Source organism: Tenrec ecaudatus, chromosome 12 (assembly GCF_050624435.1).
Source record: "Tenrec ecaudatus isolate mTenEca1 chromosome 12, mTenEca1.hap1, whole genome shotgun sequence".
Lineage (NCBI taxonomy): Eukaryota > Metazoa > Chordata > Mammalia > Afrosoricida > Tenrecidae > Tenrec > Tenrec ecaudatus.
Window position 1 is genome coordinate 41,764,591 of NC_134541.1, and position 19,461 is coordinate 41,784,051.

A 19,461-nucleotide genomic window follows, 5' to 3' on the forward strand; every position below is an offset into this window, starting at 1 on the left:
ACGCCAAGTGACGTTTCTAGTTGCCCTTGAAATTCCAGCATCACTAGTATGTGTTGGGGATAAATATTGTCCAAGCCATAGCCATACTCAAGCTTTTGGGACCCATCCCAAGGCTCACACTCGGTCTCAACTTGTACCTCAGCAGCAGTATCACCAGCTACATGGACAGAGATGGATGATCGGTAAGCATGGTGGGCATGCTTGTCTGCATCAAAGATTCACACGAGCTTCACGGTGAACCTGCTCACGAGTAGATCAGTGAGTAGGCACAAGTAATCCTGTGCTTCCTTTGATTACACACTACTCCATCCCGGTCAGGGATTGGAAATTCGAAGCGCCTTTGATTCTATAGAAATATGGGATTTGGAGTGAGGTGCCTGCAACACCTAGAAGCAGAATCTTTGACACAGTGAAAAAAAATTGAAGTTGTCCATAAGTAAGCACAAGGAAACCTGTGCTTACCTTGCTTATCGGACAATCTGACACCAGGCAGGGGGTGAGGGGAGGGCTGAGAGCACCCATGGAGAAGCCTTGGCCTTTCTAGGACACAGGATTTGAAAATCTCCTGGAGGGAGAGACAGTAAGTAAAATGAAGCTTCAAAAGGGTCTTTGGAAATGTCTGGGAAAATGGACTAGTAGAAAAAATAATGAACTTAGAGTAGAAATGTATTCTGAGAAGGGGGGTAGAAGTGAGATCTTTCAGAGTAAAGGTCAAAAGCTATTTAAGATTATAGCTTTTAAAAATAGACAAAAGTCAATAGTGATGAATTATTGGGAATGAATGTATGGGTTGTGATAGTATTAGCTCCCCTTTTATTTTTAATTTTAGAAAGCGTTTGTGCGGGATGAGTGTATCATAAAACCCAATGTCATCAAGTCGATCCTGACTGGGAGAGATCCCCTAGGGCAAAGAAGAGTGGCTCCTTGGGGCGTTTGAGACTGCACACCTTTACCAGAGCAAACAGTCTCTGCTTTCTCCCTAAGAGCTCCTTCGGGGTGGGCGATGATTACCCCCTGCAAGGAGGTGCCTTGGTGGACTATAGAGGACTGGTAGCATAGTGCTTTCACATTAAGCTGCCAATCACAAGGTCAGAAGTGTGAAACCATCAACCACTCTTAGGGAGAAAGACGAGGCTTTCTTCTCCCAGAAAGAATTACAGTCTTGGAAACCTACAGGGGCAATTCCACTCTGTTCTATAGGGTCGCTACGAGTCACAATGGATGGAGCGGATTGAGTTTGGTTTTTTGAGTTTGGTGGACCGTGGGCTAGTCCACTGGGCAAAGTCAGGGTTTCAAACCTACCAAGGGCTCCAAGGGAGGAAGTTGAGGCTGTCTGTTACCATGAAGGTGGGTAGTCTCAGGAACCCTGCACAGGTGTGCCGTGGTGGCAGTGGGTCTGGTTGTGGTTAGTTGGAGTTCAGGAGGCAGCTCTGATCTGCCTTGGGAGTGACCTTTGACAATGTTTTCCTTTAAGAAGTCGCAAAGGTGATAGTACAACGTAGTTATTAATTCAGCTGACGATTCTGATGTTAGTAGTTTGAATTGAGCTCCGGTGAGGCATTCTGGTCTTGATTGGATTCTCAGGGGTCTTTTATTTATTTATCTTTCAATAGAAAACTGCTCTATTTTATAAAGCAAAAAAAACAAAGGAACTACATGAGTTTTCTAAAAAGTATAAATTTCTAGACAACTGTGATTTAAATTTCTTATTTGGTAGTATAAGGTAGTATACACACACATTTCAGAAACAATGTCAATTTATGGAAAAAGTTACATTTGTCCCTGGACATAATTTTCATAATTTGCTTTCAAAGCAAACTCTACGTAGGGATCGAACTTGTAAGTTTCCAAGTAGTTCGGCTTGTAGTAGATCTTTCACCTCGTAAACATTCGCTAAGTTGAATGCCATCTTTCAAAAGTTTCTCTGAGAGCTTCACAAATACATTTTCTTTCGCAGATTCAGTCGGATCATCTTTACCAGCTGAACTGAACCACGTATCTTTCAGTAGTGCTTTGCAAAGGGTTTCCAGGTTTAGATCGTTTTTATTTACGTTGTCCACCGCATCAGTAGATTCCAGCAAGTCCAAAGCGTTCTTGAAATCATACTCATCGGTTCTTCTGTTTCCTTCCCAGACAGATAGGCCATGAGTGGTGGCGCAGTCAGCACTGGCATCGCGCCGAGATGCACTTGTTTTTCTGGTGGTAGCTGCTCAGGTAGGGGCTCCTTCGAAGTAGAAAACACTCCTGTCCAGCCTTTTTTCAATTTTCCTCTGCAATGTATCCTCTGCCAAGTCTGAAGCTAATGCAGCTAATTTACTCTAGCCACGACAGCCTTTCTTTTACCTTTGAAAATCAACAAAATTTCCACATTTGCCAAACCTGGAAGGGTTGCACGAGCCTTTTCTAATGCTTGGCTGTCAATTTCACGTATCCACCTGAGATGCTCATGAGCATGCTGCGAAATGGGCAGAGATACCAGTTTGCCTCGCTTCCCTTTCTCCAGGTCCCAGCGGAAGAGAAAGCCAGAAAACCCCTGATCAGCATGTAATGGGTCACGTAACGCTGCAGTCTAGTGTGGATGTTGGTTCACTCACACATTTGCACCAAGATAGCAAAGTCACAGTACTTCTCTGCGAAGGAAGCCCCCACTGGTGCTGGCCTAACGTTAGAAAAGAGAGGCGAGATGGGACCTCTTCTGCAGGTATTCCGTGCCCAGGTTGTTGTGTCTTTCTCGATCGATGGATTTGTCTACAGACGTAAGCTGAGAAACATGGCTATCTAAGATGTGCCACCAGCCGTCCTGTGAGAACATTTTGGAGACTGTTCTCGGCCTGCGGCTAAGCCATTTTCAGAACACTCCCGCTGGAACACAGGGCCTATTCGGTACCAGTGGGTCCGCTTGTTGCTGTCCATGGAACACACTTGGGTTCTTTTTCTAGAGGTGGTCCTGCTCTTTTATACAAGGGCTTCCGTTCTGACAGGAATGGCTCACAGCTGGCAGCCTGTTCTTCAGGATCTTACTCACACTGATCACCACCTCCGCCTGTTCCACAGATTCCAAGGGCGCCTCCTTCAAGACTGGCTCCTCAATGTTCCAACAAACTTGCACAAATGGTATCGACTAGGGACCCCTCTCTAAAAAAAAGGCCTGCCGGAGTGAGGTTTGAAGGAATCTCACGCTGTTGTTTAAAGTAATAAAGAAGTACAGCGTACAGCCCTGTTCACAAGATCAGAAACCCTGGGAGTGGGGGGTTTAAGAGCACTAGCAGCTGACAACTTCTCTGAGGGCTCCATTCCCAAGAGCAGAGGTGCCATTGGCATTCCTCCCACTGCAAAGGTGCCTCACCAGCCGAGAGTGGACGGGATGAATGGGGTCCAGGAGGAGAGAAGGGGTGTTCATCTTGTCTTCAAGCTGGTGCAGAGTCATTAGTGATGTATGCTGAAGCCAGCCGCCTTCGCAGGGTGGGATTGAGCCCACCATGGATCAGATGCCGGCTCGGCATCCACCAGGTCCGCACTGCTCTGAGTAACAAGCCCCATCTAGTTCAGAATCGGAACGCAAATCCGGGTGAGAGGAAAACTGCGCATCACCCTCCCTGGAGCATGACCTGGATCGTTTCCGCAGCATTGTGGGAAAACAGCTTTTGGCAAGTTCGCTTTTTCTTCCTGAGCGATGATTTCATTTTTTTGTAGGGTCTCAAAAACTATATTCTTAGTGCTTGGTTTAGTAATTGGAGATGTTAGAGACTCTTCAAAATCTTCTGCTAATATGGACATGTTTTCCATCAACATAATAGACATCAGTCCATTGATCCTACTAAAAATAATGGGAACAGCACCATAGGACCTGGCTCCTAAAATACTCTCCATGTCAACCAAACTAATTTTCTCCCAAGGAAGAGAAACCACCACCCCCCATTTCCTGTAGCGCATTCTCAGTACACAGAGAGGCACTCTGGTAAAATTGGGACCATCAGAAGACAGTTTATCAGGCCTTCAGACTGGACAGGTGGATTATGCTGGGTGACGTCTACAGTAACAGCACCAGGCATTTGGTAACCATCATCGCCCACGGTCCCAGAGAGTAATCGATGGGCATGCTGCTGCCCAAATCAGAAGGCCGTCACGTTTTGCTTCAGATCCAGATATCAAATGTTGGCACCGTGTCTTTTACAGCTTCATAGTTACTTTCAGATTCCCAACCATCATCAGCAATGTTGCTTTCGTGGCTCTATTTAAAACGCAACGATGTGCTTTTTTTTCTGAAGAATCATCTAACTCCAATGTACTGACCTTTGAACTTGTAAGGCTGTAAAAGCTTGATCCCCCTATTGGCTATTCCAAAAGACACTGGAAAGTGTGAGATGTCTACGCGTCGACAAAGGTCCCCAAAGAGAATAAGCTCTTTGACCAAAGCTGGACAGCAGGCCTTGGCCTTGAGGGAGGACATGCTCATGAATCTTTCCTAAAGTTGCAGGCAGCTCCTGGTCAAGCTGCAGGTAAGGTCAGCAGCTCTGGGATCTGGGCTGACTTGACTGGTCCACAAGTCCCTCATCATTCAGCAGACTAGCCAAGGCGTCTCTGGGAACAACTAGAAACGTTCAAAGAGAGAGCAGGAGCATGCAAGCGGGCTGGAGATCTGCTCTCAGAATGGCACGTGCCATCTCCGCCACTTTCTATGCGTCAAAAGAGGTCACCGAGGCCAGCCAGCTGAGTGTGTTAGGATAACCTCGCTACAGAAACTGTGGGCAAATGGCCTCTACCCACGGCTGAAAGCAGGTGGGAAATCGTCATGGAAAAGGCATGAAACGGGGGCCGAGGTGGAGGGACTGCAGCCAATGGCGTCATCAACCACACATTCCCCACGACTTTGGAGTAGATTGCTCTGCACTTTGCCGCATACTGTTGGCCAAAGATTTGGGAGACCCAGAAGAGTGAGGAAGAGTTTGGAGCAGGTTTCTGTTAGTCCCATTTCTGGAGGCCTGGCTCCTGGTATATATTTACAGCCCTGGATCTTCGAGATGCTAAGAGGTGTCAGAGTCTAAGTCTGAGGAATAAATGCCTTAGCTCAGCTACATTTGCAGGAGCATAATGTCCACCATTGGCCTCACAGGGAAGAATAGAAAATGGAGATTTTCCCACTTTTTAATTTTTCCTTATGGAGTGTCCTCCCAGCCCCCAGTGAATTGTGTACAAGCCTTCTCCCAACCCAACCCCTATTGTAACTATTAGGGGCCTTGGTGATGCAATAAGCACCCATTCCCCTTCCTCTCCCGCAATGGGTATAGTGCACTTCTCTGCCACAGTAACACTGACCTGCCCGGGTAACTTGCGTCAACCAATGACATTTTCTGATCTATTAGATGGGAGTAAAAAGAACACCTATTTAATAGGGGTGTAATGTTAAATGGAATAAACATATAATGAACTTAAAACTGCCAGGCATATACTAATGTTCAATAAACGTTAACTAATCCCACTAGTTTCAAACTTGGTCCTAAATACCTACCCTCCTTTTGACTGCCTGAAGATATTTTTTGGCTGAGAGGTAGAGAATAGTTCTAAAGATGACTCAGGAAGGGGTGGTATATCTGTCCATAGCATTTGTCACTGATGATGCCTCCTTTCATAGTAAACATAATTTAGATGCATGTAACTATGCAATTAAATCTGTTTGACTTTTTCCATACATCACCACATTCATGATAATCATCCACATTGTGCATATGATTATATATCATTCATTCTCATTGCTGTGACATAGTTCCTTTGGTGAATGCACTACATATTCTTTTATTATGGGTGAGGATTTGAGCTGTATCCAATTTGAGCAATTGCTAATATTACCAATATGAACATGTCTTTTGCTGCATTATATGTTTTTTTTTTCCAATTGGAAACTGCTGAGTCAAGAGTACAGAGAGTTCAAGATGAAACTCTACCACCGTGATGGAGAAAGGCAGACTCAATTTAGACATTTAGATGCTGCTTCCCATATGCTACATTTTGGAGGCTTGCCAATTCATTAAATATTTTTATACTCACTAAATATACCTCATAAAGTGGGAAATGAAAGCGCATGATAATCAATTTTAAAAATGAGGCAAACCAAAACCAAACCCATTGTTGACAAGTTCATTCTGACTCCTGATGACTCCATGAGACAGGGTAGAATTGGTCCATAGCACTTCCATGACCATAAATGTTTATGGAGGCACACTGCTACGTCAGTGGATGAGCATGAACTTCTGACCTTTGGGTTAACAGCTGAATACTGAACTACTGCACCACCAGGGCATCTTGTGAAAAGGGGGAAGCTTTATTAAATCGCTTACATACGTTGTTTAGGTTCTAGTAGAACAGAAGCATAAATGCATTATTTCTGCTACTTTCCTTTATCTCGTTGCCCTCTAAGTCCCATGCCCTGCGGAGAGAGGGGACTAGCAGTGTGCTCTGTTCAGATCCTCCAAAGCTACAAAGCACTGAAGAATGATTCAAAGGGACCAGACTCCAGTCAAGGCCCCCAGCTGTATTCATTGTCATAGAAAGTCTTTGTAGAAACTGCTTTGTTGGTTTGTGTTGTTAGGTGCCATGAGTTCAGTTTTGACCCATGGCAACCCGATCTGTGAACGAAACCCTGCCCGGTCCCGCACCATCTGCACAAATGTCCCTACGCTTGAGCCCATTGTTGGAACCACTATCTATAAGGTGGGGTTTCTTTTTGTGTTTTAAATACTTAGAAAAATCATTTGGGCAGAGAATTTGAAATGTAGCAATAAGTCCTTTAAAGTGACATCAAGATGATAAAAATAATATCACCTGATAAACATGTTGAAGCATTGGAGATATTATATTTATGAGATTCATTCATAATGTTTTGTGTAATTGTAGATTATTCTCACTGCTGTATCATAATGCCACAACGAACATTCAGATGTTTAAAACCAATGGAAAAAATAGGGAGAATCAACTAGAAATAGAATATATAAGGGAGAACCAAACAAAAATTTCCAAAGTGAAATATACAATGACCCTTAATTTTAAATTCAATGGATATGCTCAACAGTAGAACAGAAGGGGTGGAGGAAAGACTCAGTAAACTGGAAGAGGGAATAATAGAAAGTACCCAATCTAGACAAGAGAGAAGAAACAGTTTCCCGGGAAGGAACAAAGTCTCTGAGGCCTATGGAAGGTTAGTTAACAGGATAAATCCAGTGACATGCATGCCGACATGCAGCCTCGACACCTGTCCAAGCTAAGTCAACCCCACTAGCCAGTTCAACTCACCACAGCCCGAGGGCAGAGGCGAGCTGCCCCATGTTCCAGGCTCGTCTAGGCTGTGAACCTTCACAAAGGCAGACTGCCACCTCTTTCTCCCGGTGAATTTGAACCACTGACCTCACTACGCAGCACTGAGCTGGGTTTTCCTGCCTTCTCTTCGACGAGAAGAGTAGATGAATCAAGAAAGCAAAGAGCCCATGTCCTCTGCGTAGTATCAGCAGCCATGGCAGAATGGTGGCAGCGTTTCTCCTACTCTGTGACTGCCTCGTTCCCCTGAGCCAGTCAAAGGAGCCAACGGACTTCTAGCCGACCCTCGAACGATACAGGGGTTGGGAGTGGCGACCTCCTGGATAGCAGAAAATCCATTTATAAGGTTTGGCACCTCAAAACTTAAATACCAATAGCCAGGAACCTTACCAGTAGCATAAGCAGTTGATTTATATGTGTATGTGACGTGGATTATATGCTGTGCCCACATACACTGAAACATGAGCCCAAAAGGTATCTCATTGAAAGTCCAAGGGGTTCTTGTGCCTGCTGGTGTAGCTGCAGAGATGTTTTGAGTTCACCTCCCCCCAGATATCCTTTTCTTTTACAATCGCCTTCCATGATATTCATTTATCTTGACATGGTGTAGCTGCAGACCTCAATCATCACTAGTTCACTAGTTGTTGGAAGTGCGGGTCCCGCAGTGTTATTCAAGGTTTATCATAATTTGCTGGAGAGACAGATGGTATAATTATTGAAGAGACATGCAGAGAAAATTCTTGTTGCACAACTTTTCAAAACAATCTGTGAGTGTAAGCTGATCCACACAGTTCAAGTCCACGTTGTTCAAGGATCAACTGTATTTCTAAAGACCTGATACAAAGAGGCGCACCTACAAGAAAGGGTTTGGCTTTTCTAGTTCTGACTCCTCCTTCAAGTTAATTTAGCTGCGAAACTTTAGGGAAGTCTGTCAGCCTCTCTGTGTCTGTGTTTTTGTGAGGAAATGAACTGTGACCTCGGGGCAGGTTATTTACTTTCTCTGTGCCTCAATTTCCTCACTTGTAGACCCATTCTCTGATACTAACACTAGTTTATTGCTAAGATGGATATGAAGATGAAATTACTTTAACGACGTGCCACACTAAAACTCACGCCAATGCTGCCATTGTTGTCAGCCACGCATAGCCGCAAGCCTTTCTGAAAGAAAAGAACAAGAAATGTATTCTAAGTAGATAAGCGGACCATTTGCTTAAACTGTGTGGGCAGCACTCTTTTTGCTCAAAATGTGTTGTGTGTGACTTTTTTGCAGTTATTGAGAGAATGTTTTTCTCCACCCCCCTTCATTGCTTCTACCCATCAACAGGATCCGTTAATGGACTATTCTGGCATGTCAGTGTAAAGGCTGTTTACAATATATGGGAATGGTCACCATAAGCCAGCTAATGAAAAGTGTGGGAAGTTCAAGGTGGTGGGTGAAGCACTTTGTGATCCAGTTAACAATGTGGACGCAGGAGGAGGGACAGAACCAGATCACCAGCCTGTTGGTGATGTTGGTTGTCTGTGTAGCTGTACTTCTGGTGCAATGTACTTCAGGAAGTTCATCGGACACAGCAGTACCTACATACTAAGGACTTAGCTCTCAACAAGCCAGAGGAGCTAAGAGCTTACCTGCAAAGTCACCAAATGGAACATCCCATTGAAAAGTGCCTTTAAAGTGAGACAAGTGTGGAATTGCAGTCGAGATAAGAGCCAGGTTCAAGAGAACGATGAGAGAGCCTGGGAAGCAGGAAGTAGTGGTGGACTCACTCAGCAAGAAGCACATGAGAAGGTGGTGCTAGAATGTATCCATCACGTTCATTCTGAACTTCAGATCAGAGCAGGAGCCATCAAATAAATACCATTCAGCCAGGTCAGAGGCTATTCAAAGGAAGCATCATTCTTGACCATGTTCCGTGATGAGGTATCCCAGAGCAAGCTTTTAATGGCAATACCAAGTGCTGGCATGCTTATGTAGGGCTTTCTCCTTCTTTGTGTGGTGTTATTTCACTAGGGCTAGTTCCACATGCATTTGTCTAAAACTTCCACATTGCCGGGGCCATTGTTGATTATGCAAAACCAATTCACTAGCTGTAATGGTCAAGTTTAACATAAAAATGGATCTACTCATTACCGACTCAGCGCTGACTCATAGTGACACCCCAGCACCCCCACCACTGTCCCCGAGCGTTTCTGAGACTAAGTGTGGAAAGCCCCGTCTTTCTCCCTCGGAGCTGCTGGTGATTTCAGACTGCTGCCCAGGTGATAGTGGCCCAACATGTAACCACTACACCACCAGGACCAAAATGGCTATATTTTGATACGTAATTAAAAACTAACTGCATCTTTCTTAAGAGTGTCTAATTTGAATTCTGTTGCTTTCTTATGAAATTTTTATTTGGCCACTATGTGTAAATCTCCTTTCAACTTGAGCGAAGGGGTGGAATCTAGCCTGTCAATCAGATCACAGCATGATGACCTCATTTGGAGGTACAATGGAGATAAACAGCTCCCTGAAGGCCAGACCCACTCGTTCTGCCTTCCCTTTCCTGCTGTTGAGACACTCAGCTGGAGGAGACTCGTGGAGACCTATGCCAGCGTTGAGACGCTTCCACTGCTACCGATGGACCCACTGCCACTGGATCCCCAAGACTTTCTACCACTGACCTGTAAGCTTCCTGCAGTTGGCATTATTGCATGTGATGCATGAGCCTAAGGAGGAATTTATGGACTCGTATTGGACAGATGGGTTAATATCGGGCTTATGGACTTGATCTGGACTGGGCTGGGATGTTTTCTCAATATTCAATTGCTCTTTTATATAAAGCTCTTTCTGAGTGTCTGTGAATTTGTTTCTCTAGTCAATCCAGACTAACTCACTATGTGAATACTTTTGGACTGTGCATGTAGTCTTATAATTTAAAGGTGTAACTTAAAACAAAAACCAAGTAATTTAATACATGATTTACATCCACATAATAAGTGTTGACTCAACTTTAGCTATAATTTTTTCAGTAGCAGGTTAATAACAATGGGACATAAAGTATCAGTAGCATCACTGGTAGAAATAATAGCAGTTATGTGGAAAATGAAATAACTGTTGACCTAGCAAAGAGAAGGTAGAGGGATACATTAAAGAGAAATAAAGATGAAGGTAAATGGAATCTGTATGACATTACTCTAGTTAGTATTCTGTAGCAGATTAAATTTTAGGGGCTTAAAAACCTTAATTTTCTTCATAAACCTGCAATGTGGACAGAATCCAACAGGGACCGTGAGTTCAGCTGTACATCTCATAGCCAGGCAGCTCCCGGGCTAACTCACATGCTGCCGTCTGCAGCTGGCTGTCACCCAATGGGGACAAGTAAGGGTGGTTTCTGCAGCTGGGCTGGGCTGCCTCACGTGTGAGTGCAAGCTGCTAAGAGAGAAGCAGAGCCTCCTTTTATGACAGCCCCCAAAGTGCCTCAGAGACCTGCTGCATTCTAACCAAGGCAGCGATCTCAGTGTCAAGGGAGGGGGGATGAGATTCTCCTTTTTGGTGGGGGATAAGGAGATTCTGGAAGAGCAGATACGATTGGCAATATGGCTGTGGTCATTTTCCCCAAATACAATCTCCCCCTCATCCCTGCATTCTTACATAAGGCCTTTAGTCTCCAGGTTTCTTCCATCAAATTCTTTGGTTTTGTGAATCTGATCTGATCAAGATTAGATCTGAACATGATCCTATGTAAATTTCAGGGATTTGAGGATGAAATGCCCCATTTAGTTTAAAGACAAAAAACGTGTGAGCAGAGCTTTGTCGAATAGAACTCTCAAAATGGACCGATATGCTGTGTGTCACAGTTCTCGAGGGTAGTGGTAGTTCAGTAGAATTTGTCCTTTCCATGCAGGAAACCAAGGTCAAACTCAGCTAATCCCTACCAAGTGCGGTCACCACCCATTGGTCACTGGAAGTTAGTGAATTGCTATGAGGTTTAACAAATTTCAGTGAACCTTCCGGACGATGACAGACTAGTAAGAAAAGTCTGCTAGTCTATTTCCCAAAACTCAGGCATTGCAAACATCAGGGTTCAAACCCATTAAGTATGGGGTCACTATGAGCCAGGCTTGACTGGACAGTAGCGACCACCAACACATCACACTCCTCTCCAAGCAGACACCCAGGGAAAGTGGGTTGACTTTCAGATTTCCCATCTGACTTTCCTTTGTATGACTCTGGACATAATTCTGTCATCGGCCTCCATGAGAGACCTAGGTTTCTCCTTCCTAACATAAAGTCTAGCGGTTAAAATGATCAGCTGGGTCTTTATCTGTTCCAACATTCTAGAAAATAAGAGGAAAAGAATGATCTTTTTTCATGTAAAATCAGATAGGTCTATTACAGGGAGAAGCTGAGCTGCTGTGTGCTGTATATTTGATGGAGCCGGGTTTTTGTGGCCGTCATAATAAATTATTGACAAATGCTGTTACTGAATTTCCTTTACTGAAGAGACCTTACATGTTTTCCACCAGTTTGCTCCAATCAAAATAAGCAGTAAACAGAGCTTTCTATTTAGATCGAAAAGGAACGATTAGCTTGCCCACCTGTAAATAGGAGACATCTTTATACCCGTGACCCTAAATGCAGGAATTGTCCCCCAATTTCTTCCTTATCGGGCAAACCATAAACTGTTAAACTCTGACCTTTAAACTGACAATTCTCTTAAAAATGAAAAGTAGGCAAATTATGCACAAACCTAGATCATTATTGGGGCGTCCATGTTGGAACTCTAAGAGTGCAGACTTTCCTTTCACCGGCATCAAGCTACGTTTGGCCTTGGGCAGCTGCCCTGGCTGGCTCTCTTGGCCTGGGAGGCATGGGATAAAAGAATGGATTTGAGACGTGGGGTGAAGACGCTGCAAGATCCATCGGTCTTTCCCACTAATATTTTTAGTTGGAGTAACCCAGCAATGAGATGAGAGCGTAAGCACTCAGTGCTCACTGGCTTAATAAAAGTCAGAACCTCCCGTGTCATCCGTCCGATCACTAGGCCATTGTCATTTCAGAGCTTAGGGCTGTGAAAGCACTTGTCCCACCTCCTCATTTTCCGCAGAAGGAAATGAGAGATTCGGAACCCACGTGACGTCTCCGAGGTTAGAGAATCGCACAGCGCTGGAGTCCAGCAGCTCTCCTCGCTGCCACCCAGCGTCCTTGGAATGGAACATGCTTCCTCCTTTCAGCCTCTTCTGTCCCCAAACCTGGATTCATGTAATCTAAGTAATCAGAGTCCACAGGTCTTGTACTTATTTGAGAGCAAGATATGTTCCAAAGATAACAAACTATTCCCATAGTAAGGGTCAGCCCCCTCTGCCTCTGTATTCCCAACCTGAGCCCAAAGTTGCCAGCTTCCAAAAGTCCAAAAAAGGTGACCAAAAGCCCAGAAAAGGCGAGTCACTGAAATGTTTGAGAAACGTGTGAGTCCTCTTGTTCTGCTTGTGCATCCTCCATCTCTCGAGAATTTCCCAACTGCCATGGGGGCTCTGTTGCCCTCTGTCCCCATCTTCACCCAGCTCTGTAGATGAGGAAGCCCAGCCCTGTGGAGTCATCACTTTTACCCTCGGCAGTTGAATAACATTAATATTGGTCAATGCGTGGGAGGGGCACACCAGAAGGAGAGAAGAGAACAAAGGATAGAGAGGTTAGGACTCCTCTTTCCCGCAGAACATTTCCCAAGGAGTGAACCAGAGTTGCCCAACTGACTGCAGTCGGGTGAACCAAGCCCCAGTCAAATGCCAGACCCAGGAGTAAGAAAAGGGATTGTCATTTCAAACCACTGATACTTCATTCATCAGCAATAAACGGATGGATGTAATGATGATAGTACCTACCTCTTCCCTCTTTCCCTCCCTCTGCCCCCCCTCCTCCCTTGCTGGACCCTCCTTCTCATGGGACAACTTACTTCCCTGAGGCTGGCACTGAGGATGCGAAACTGGTCACTCCGGAGCCCCTGTGCCCTCAGAGGCTCTAAATGGCCTCGTTGGCTCCTGTGCCGTAAGAGGCAAGGCCGTATAAGTAGCTCCCGGCTCTGCCCTTACTTCAGTTCCCACCTTGCACCCATGCCTTCGGATCCCTTGCCTCCAAGCAGGTCTCTGTAGGTGGGCACTCAAGACCTTCTGTTTCATTTTAGTTTAGGTTTCCCAAAGCGGGACCCAAAAAGCAGGTGTGCGTGGTTTATTGAGGGTGGGCTTTGGGGGAACCCTTCAAGGGAAGGGCACCGACAGCAGATGGGGGGAGAAACGGCAAAGATGCGGGCTTAGGTCAAATCTTAACTGGGGCTCAGTTATGAGAAACGGAGAGAGCATGAATCACAGCACACAGGTGCCCCAACCGAAAATAGGGGGATGGTTGTTGAGCCCCCTTCTCAGCCAGGTATTGATGGAGTCTCTCTCTGCTTGGAGGGGCTTGTCACTTCAGGGCATCCCCCGAGGGCAATTCTTGGGTGGGACGGTAAGCCCATCCACAGCAGCTGGAAGATGGTCAGCACCTGCTTAGAGGTCCCACGCCGTGGCACCTAACATGGGAGCTTCAGCCAGCACAGCCCTTTTCTGCCCCAGCCTCTGCTCCTGACCTTCTCCTGCTCCCCAGCAGCTCGCATGACTGGAGGACCCGGTACCAGCTGCCCATCCACAGGTTCTTTGCTTTCAGTGGCTGCACAGAGTCCACTGCCTGGGCGCCTTGGCACTTGGCACTTGATTAGTGTTCTACATCTCTGTTTACAGTTACCAAGACTCCCCAGGTGGCAGCAGAAAAAGGTCAACAAGGAAATAAAACTCCAAACAGTGGCTTGTTAGCGGGCGGCAGTAAAATCACCACACACGTAACAGCTGGCTGTGTGCCCACAGCCTCTGACGACCCCAGCCCTGAAGCTCATCCATCATCGTATGCTTTAATCCCCTTTTCCAGATCAACTAATATGATCGCCCATCTCTTTCATAATCTCCCCTATCTTTCGGGTCCTTTACACGAACTGAACCTTGGGAGGCTGAAACAATAAAGAACTTTGAAGTTATTCCACTGCCTTTGACAATCCATAGCCATTTTGAACCAATTGCTTGCTGCTCTCTCCCAGCAATCTCTTGGTGAAATCTGAGCTACTGTATCCCATTGTCTTCGTATCCTCAATCGCACATCTCCTGATGCTCCATCCTCTCCTTCTTGACAGCAGGCATGAAATTGGCTCTTAATGTAACCCTGAGAACATCCCGCTCCCTTGTGATTTCTGCAACTAAAGAAATTAAAACTACATAGCTCTGGTAGTCACAACAACCTGGTACATAATACACAATAACAACAGCATATAACAATAAGGTTTCCTCGGGGGTAGAGTGGGGGAGGGAGGGGTTAGAGGGGCGCTGATATCAAGGAGCTGAAGAAGAAAGGAGAGGTGTAGAAACTGATTGCAGCAGCAATTGTCAAATTATGCTCGAGCTAATGGAATTATGGATTGTTATAATATCTGTAAGAGCTCCCAATACAAAATGAAATTTAAAAAAATAATAAATAACCTGGTACATGTAAAATAGATACAATGACTGATGGTACTGAATAGAGAACCTGGAAACAAACCCATTAAACTGAGGGGCTGGGTGCAAAGGTAAAGCAGCTAACTCCTCTGTGTTCATAATTATGGGTCTCTCGAAAGCTGACTCTGGTGGGGGAAGACCCTCATGGTTATGAGATATAAATAAACCTTAGTAAGCAGTCTCATGACTGAACACAGTCCCTTCAATAATTCCTCATAAAGGAATTGTCATAAAGGCGCATACAAGATGAGTCATACCTGTGTCTGGCTATTCCCTGTACCTGGAGGTTATCTGTAGCTAAGAGCAATATATGGTCTGACCCTCCGTAAATGTACCAAACTCTCTTCTGACATCTTCCGATATGGATCATATATTGCCCCCCTGGGGAGAACTCGGGGCACTTGGTCAAGACTCACCTCATTGCCTGTTTATTATATTACTCACTTATGATATTACTCATTGATTATGTTACGTGTTCACTGTATGACGTGCAGGCCTTTTGAAAGATCTGTAAGCCCCATTATTTATAGATACCCACTGGAAAGAACATCCACTCCCTTGGTCCTGACGGAGGAACAAGGAGCCCCTGTGCCCCTCTGTCTGTATTATTTCCCACAATCACAGAGCCACTCCCAGGGCCCCATTTGCACATTGGGGACCCGCACCCTGGCACATCTACCTACAGACAATGAATTTCTGGCAAAGGGCTGAAACCCATTAGGAGAGTCTCAACAAATCGTGCTGGCAAAATTGGTTTTCCGTTTGCATCAGTTGAAACAAGATCCATCCTGCATGCAAAAATGAACTCAAGCTAAATTAGTGACCTAACTGTAAACCCCAGAACTATAAAGATCCTCGGTGGATATTTTTACTATTTAATTGTCTAATATATGGATGAAGTGCCAATAAACTGTTTAAAAAAGATTATCAATGAAAAGGTAATAACTGGAAGCAAGTTTCAGGTTAGGCTGAGCACCATAGATGAGGAAGGATTTCGTGCCAGGTGAAAGGAACTGAGAATTGGGGAATGGTGGAGAAAGGAGCCCCAGGAGGGAGGCAGCATTTGGAAAAGTGCACCTGCAATAAGAAGCAAAGGGCAATGGCCACGACAGAGAATCAACATCACAAAGGCCCTGTAAACCACTGCAAGAGCAGTAAAAAGATAATTAACATCACAAAGGACCTGTAAACCACTGCAAGGATGTGATGATTTCCATTAGTGACAAAGAGAAGCTCTTGACAGCTTTAAGCAGAATGGTGTCCTAACCACCGTGTCTTTGATTTACAAGAAAAATTTGAGCTACGGTGAAAAACAAATAGCAGTGTTCAAGGGTGCTGATAAAGATGGTGTTTAAAAGTCTGAAGTTATCCTCTCTTTCCGTTCAGCCATTTGACCCTAGGACAGAGCTGAGACTCCTCGGGAGTAGAAAACTATCTTTCTCCCACAAAACAGCAGGTGTTTCCAACTTCTAATTTTGTGGTGAGGAGCCTAATGCATAACCCATTATGCCACCAGGGCTCAGAGTTGGTCCCATAAATCCCCATCATTCTGTCCTCAAAGTGGACAGTTGGGTCCAAGAACACGGTATCCTTCTGGCCTACAAGGGGAAACCCCCGCACTGCTCCTGCCAGTCCCATGGCTTCTACACAATCCTATCTCTACATAGTCACTCACAATTACCCTCATGTTGACATAGTCAGCCATGCTAGAATATTGCTAGGTTTATTACAGGCTTTATGATGCTGTAGCTAATCTCCAGGCAAATAAAAGTCACTTGCTTCTTTGATTCTAGAGCATGTATATCCCACCTTCCCACTGCATTGATCCTGCCCTGTAAGAGGCTATTATGTAGCTGTCTTATGAGCATATGCTTTGCCTTCCGTAGTAAAACCTGTTCAGCCTCTTAAGAGGCAACCACCCAAATCCTTAAGGCCACAAAGTAAGGTTCTGCACAGATGCTCAGCAAATAGCAAACAATGAAAAACACACACACACCGCAGAAGAGAAAATAAATAATTTTACCAAAAGAATAAATAGAGAACCCACAGACTGGAAATGAAGCTTAATAAAGGGAGAATCTAACTCTGCTCACAATGCAAATCGCCTACTAGAGAAATGGTCCCTTCCTCTGTTAAGCTGGGTTCTGGAGAGAAGCCACATTGATGGAAATCGAGCTGAGAGAGAGAGAGAGAGAGAGAGAGAGAGAGAGAGAGAGAGAGAGAGAGAGAGAGAGAGAGAGAGAGAGAGAGAGAGAGAGAGAGAGAGTTATAGTCTGGTTGAAGTCTCTGGGTCAGATGTTAAGCCAGACTGCTGGAGGGTTTTTTTGGTGACGTGTGCCTCCCAAGGCTGATGAACCAAAAAGCAGGAAGATGAACCAGTAAGCAGGAAGACTTCAGACTGGCAGAGGGCAGGGTGGATGTATGCAAAGTCAGCCTATCAGCCATGTAGCTGCAGAATCAAATGACTGCAAGATCGGTGGGTATTGCGGCAGGTCTATGAAACCGGCATAGGCTCTGGCCCTGCAAAGAGAGCGAGATGCCTCCCCACAGAGTCTGCTTAAATAGGAGTAGGTCGAACCTCTGAGATGTCCTTGCAATTGCAGCAGGGCTGTGACATGAGAACGGAGGCTGCACTTCTCCCTAAACTTCTTCCAGGCTGCTTCTTCCAGCGGCTCTGTTCCATCAGGGAGTCATTTGCATTCTGTCAGCTTGCAGCACGGTGGAGGCCTCAGCTGCTGAACTGAAAGATTCCTGGCCCAGCCAAGTTGACATCAACTTAATGATGGTGCTTCCTTTTATATTAAAATTATCCCTTACTCTTTATTACGATCATACTTACTGAAACCAATTAAGTCCCCGCCTTAAACTTTTTCAGTTATTATCACACTAAATCTTTCCAACAACCCAATAAGGTCAATGCTACCCTCTCCAGTTGGCAGTGCCGGCAGAGAGAAGGAGGTAACTCCAGGGGCCACACAGTGACTTTACATGCCGGAGCTCGTCTGTATTTCCAGGACTGCTTAACTCTAGAGAGCATCCATAATTATTCCCATAACGAAAAACTATACTCTCACAAACAAATCAAGAAACATATTATAAATGAAAAGAATTATGTACCATGATCAAGTAGGACTTGTCCCAAACGTGCAAGGTCACTTTTAGATACAAAACCAAGCAGATGTAATCTACCGCCTTACTGGAACCAAGAACAAAACCCCGATGATTCTCTCCATAAACACAGAATAAGTAATTTTAAAAATGCAAGGCATTTTCATGATTAAAAGCATTCCATAAACGAGATCTAGAAGGGAACTTCCTCAAACAGACAGTCTATTTATGAAAAACCCACAGCTAATACTATACTTAATTGTGGCAAATGGAAAGCTGTCCGCACAAGATCAAGAACAATGCAGGGACTTCCACCCTGCTCACTGTACTATGTATTCTGTTGGGGGTTCTTGCCACTGTGTGTAGGAGAGAAAAACGAACAGAGGGCATTTAAATGAGAAAACAACAAGTGGGAATCTCTACTGACAAATGACATAGCCCAGCTCTGAGGTCTTAAAGGCTTGAAGGTAAGCAAGCGGCCATCTAGCCCAGAAGCAAAAAAGCCCACATAGAAGAAGCACACTACCTGCCTGTGTGATCACAGGTGTCAAAGGGATCAGGTATCAGACATCAAAGAACAAAAAAACCATATTGTGAATGAGGGGGAGTACAGAGTGGAGACCCAAGGCTCATCTGTAGCCTACAGATGACATCCCTTTGCAGAAGGGTCGCGGGAGGAGACCAGCCAGTCAGGGTGCAGTGCAGCATCAATGAAACACACAACTTTTCTCTACTTCTTAAAAGCTCCCTCCCCCCACTATCATGATACCAATTCTACCTTACAAATCAGGCTAGACCAGAGGATGTGCACTGGTACAGATAGGAAGTGGAAATAGAGAATCCAGGACAGATGATCCCTTCAGGACCAGTGGTGTGAGTGGCGATACTGCGAGGATGGAGGGACCGTGGGGTAGAAAGGGGAAACTGATTACAAGGATCTACATATAACTTCCTCCCTGGGAGATGGACAACAGAAAAGTGGGCAAAGGGAGATATTGGCCAATGTAAGATATGATAACATAATAATTTATAAATCATCAAGGGTTCATGAGGGAGGGGTAATGGGGAAGGAGGAAAAAATAAGGAGCTGATACCAAGGGCTCAAGTAGAAAGCAAATGTTTTGAGAATGATGATGGCAACAAATGTACAAATATGCTTGACACAATGGATGTATATATGGATTGTGATAAGAGTTGTAAGAGTCCCCAATAAAATGATTTTTTAAAAATCCAAAGAAATACACTCACATGTAGACCGACACAAAGCCTACTAAAACCAATACATCGATTCGGCAAGATTATAGAAGTGAAGAGGATTGAAGGACTTAGTGATGAAGATCCAAGAATACAGCCTTCAGTGCGAATTACACCTTAACATAAAGAAACAAAACTCATCACAATTGAACTAATAAGTAGCATCAGGATAAATAAGAGAAAAGATTGAATTTGTCAAGGAATTAAATTTACTTACCATATATACTCGAA

The 19,461-nt window shown here is 44.8% G+C and overlaps 1 pseudogene; it reads right to left on the reverse strand.

Annotated features, from left to right (window-relative positions):
- Window positions 1–1,770: 1,770 nt before the first annotated feature.
- LOC142422641 (nuclear pore complex protein Nup133 pseudogene) lies at window positions 1,771–16,573 on the reverse strand (annotated as a pseudogene).
- Between the last annotated feature and the right edge of the window lie 2,888 nt (window positions 16,574–19,461).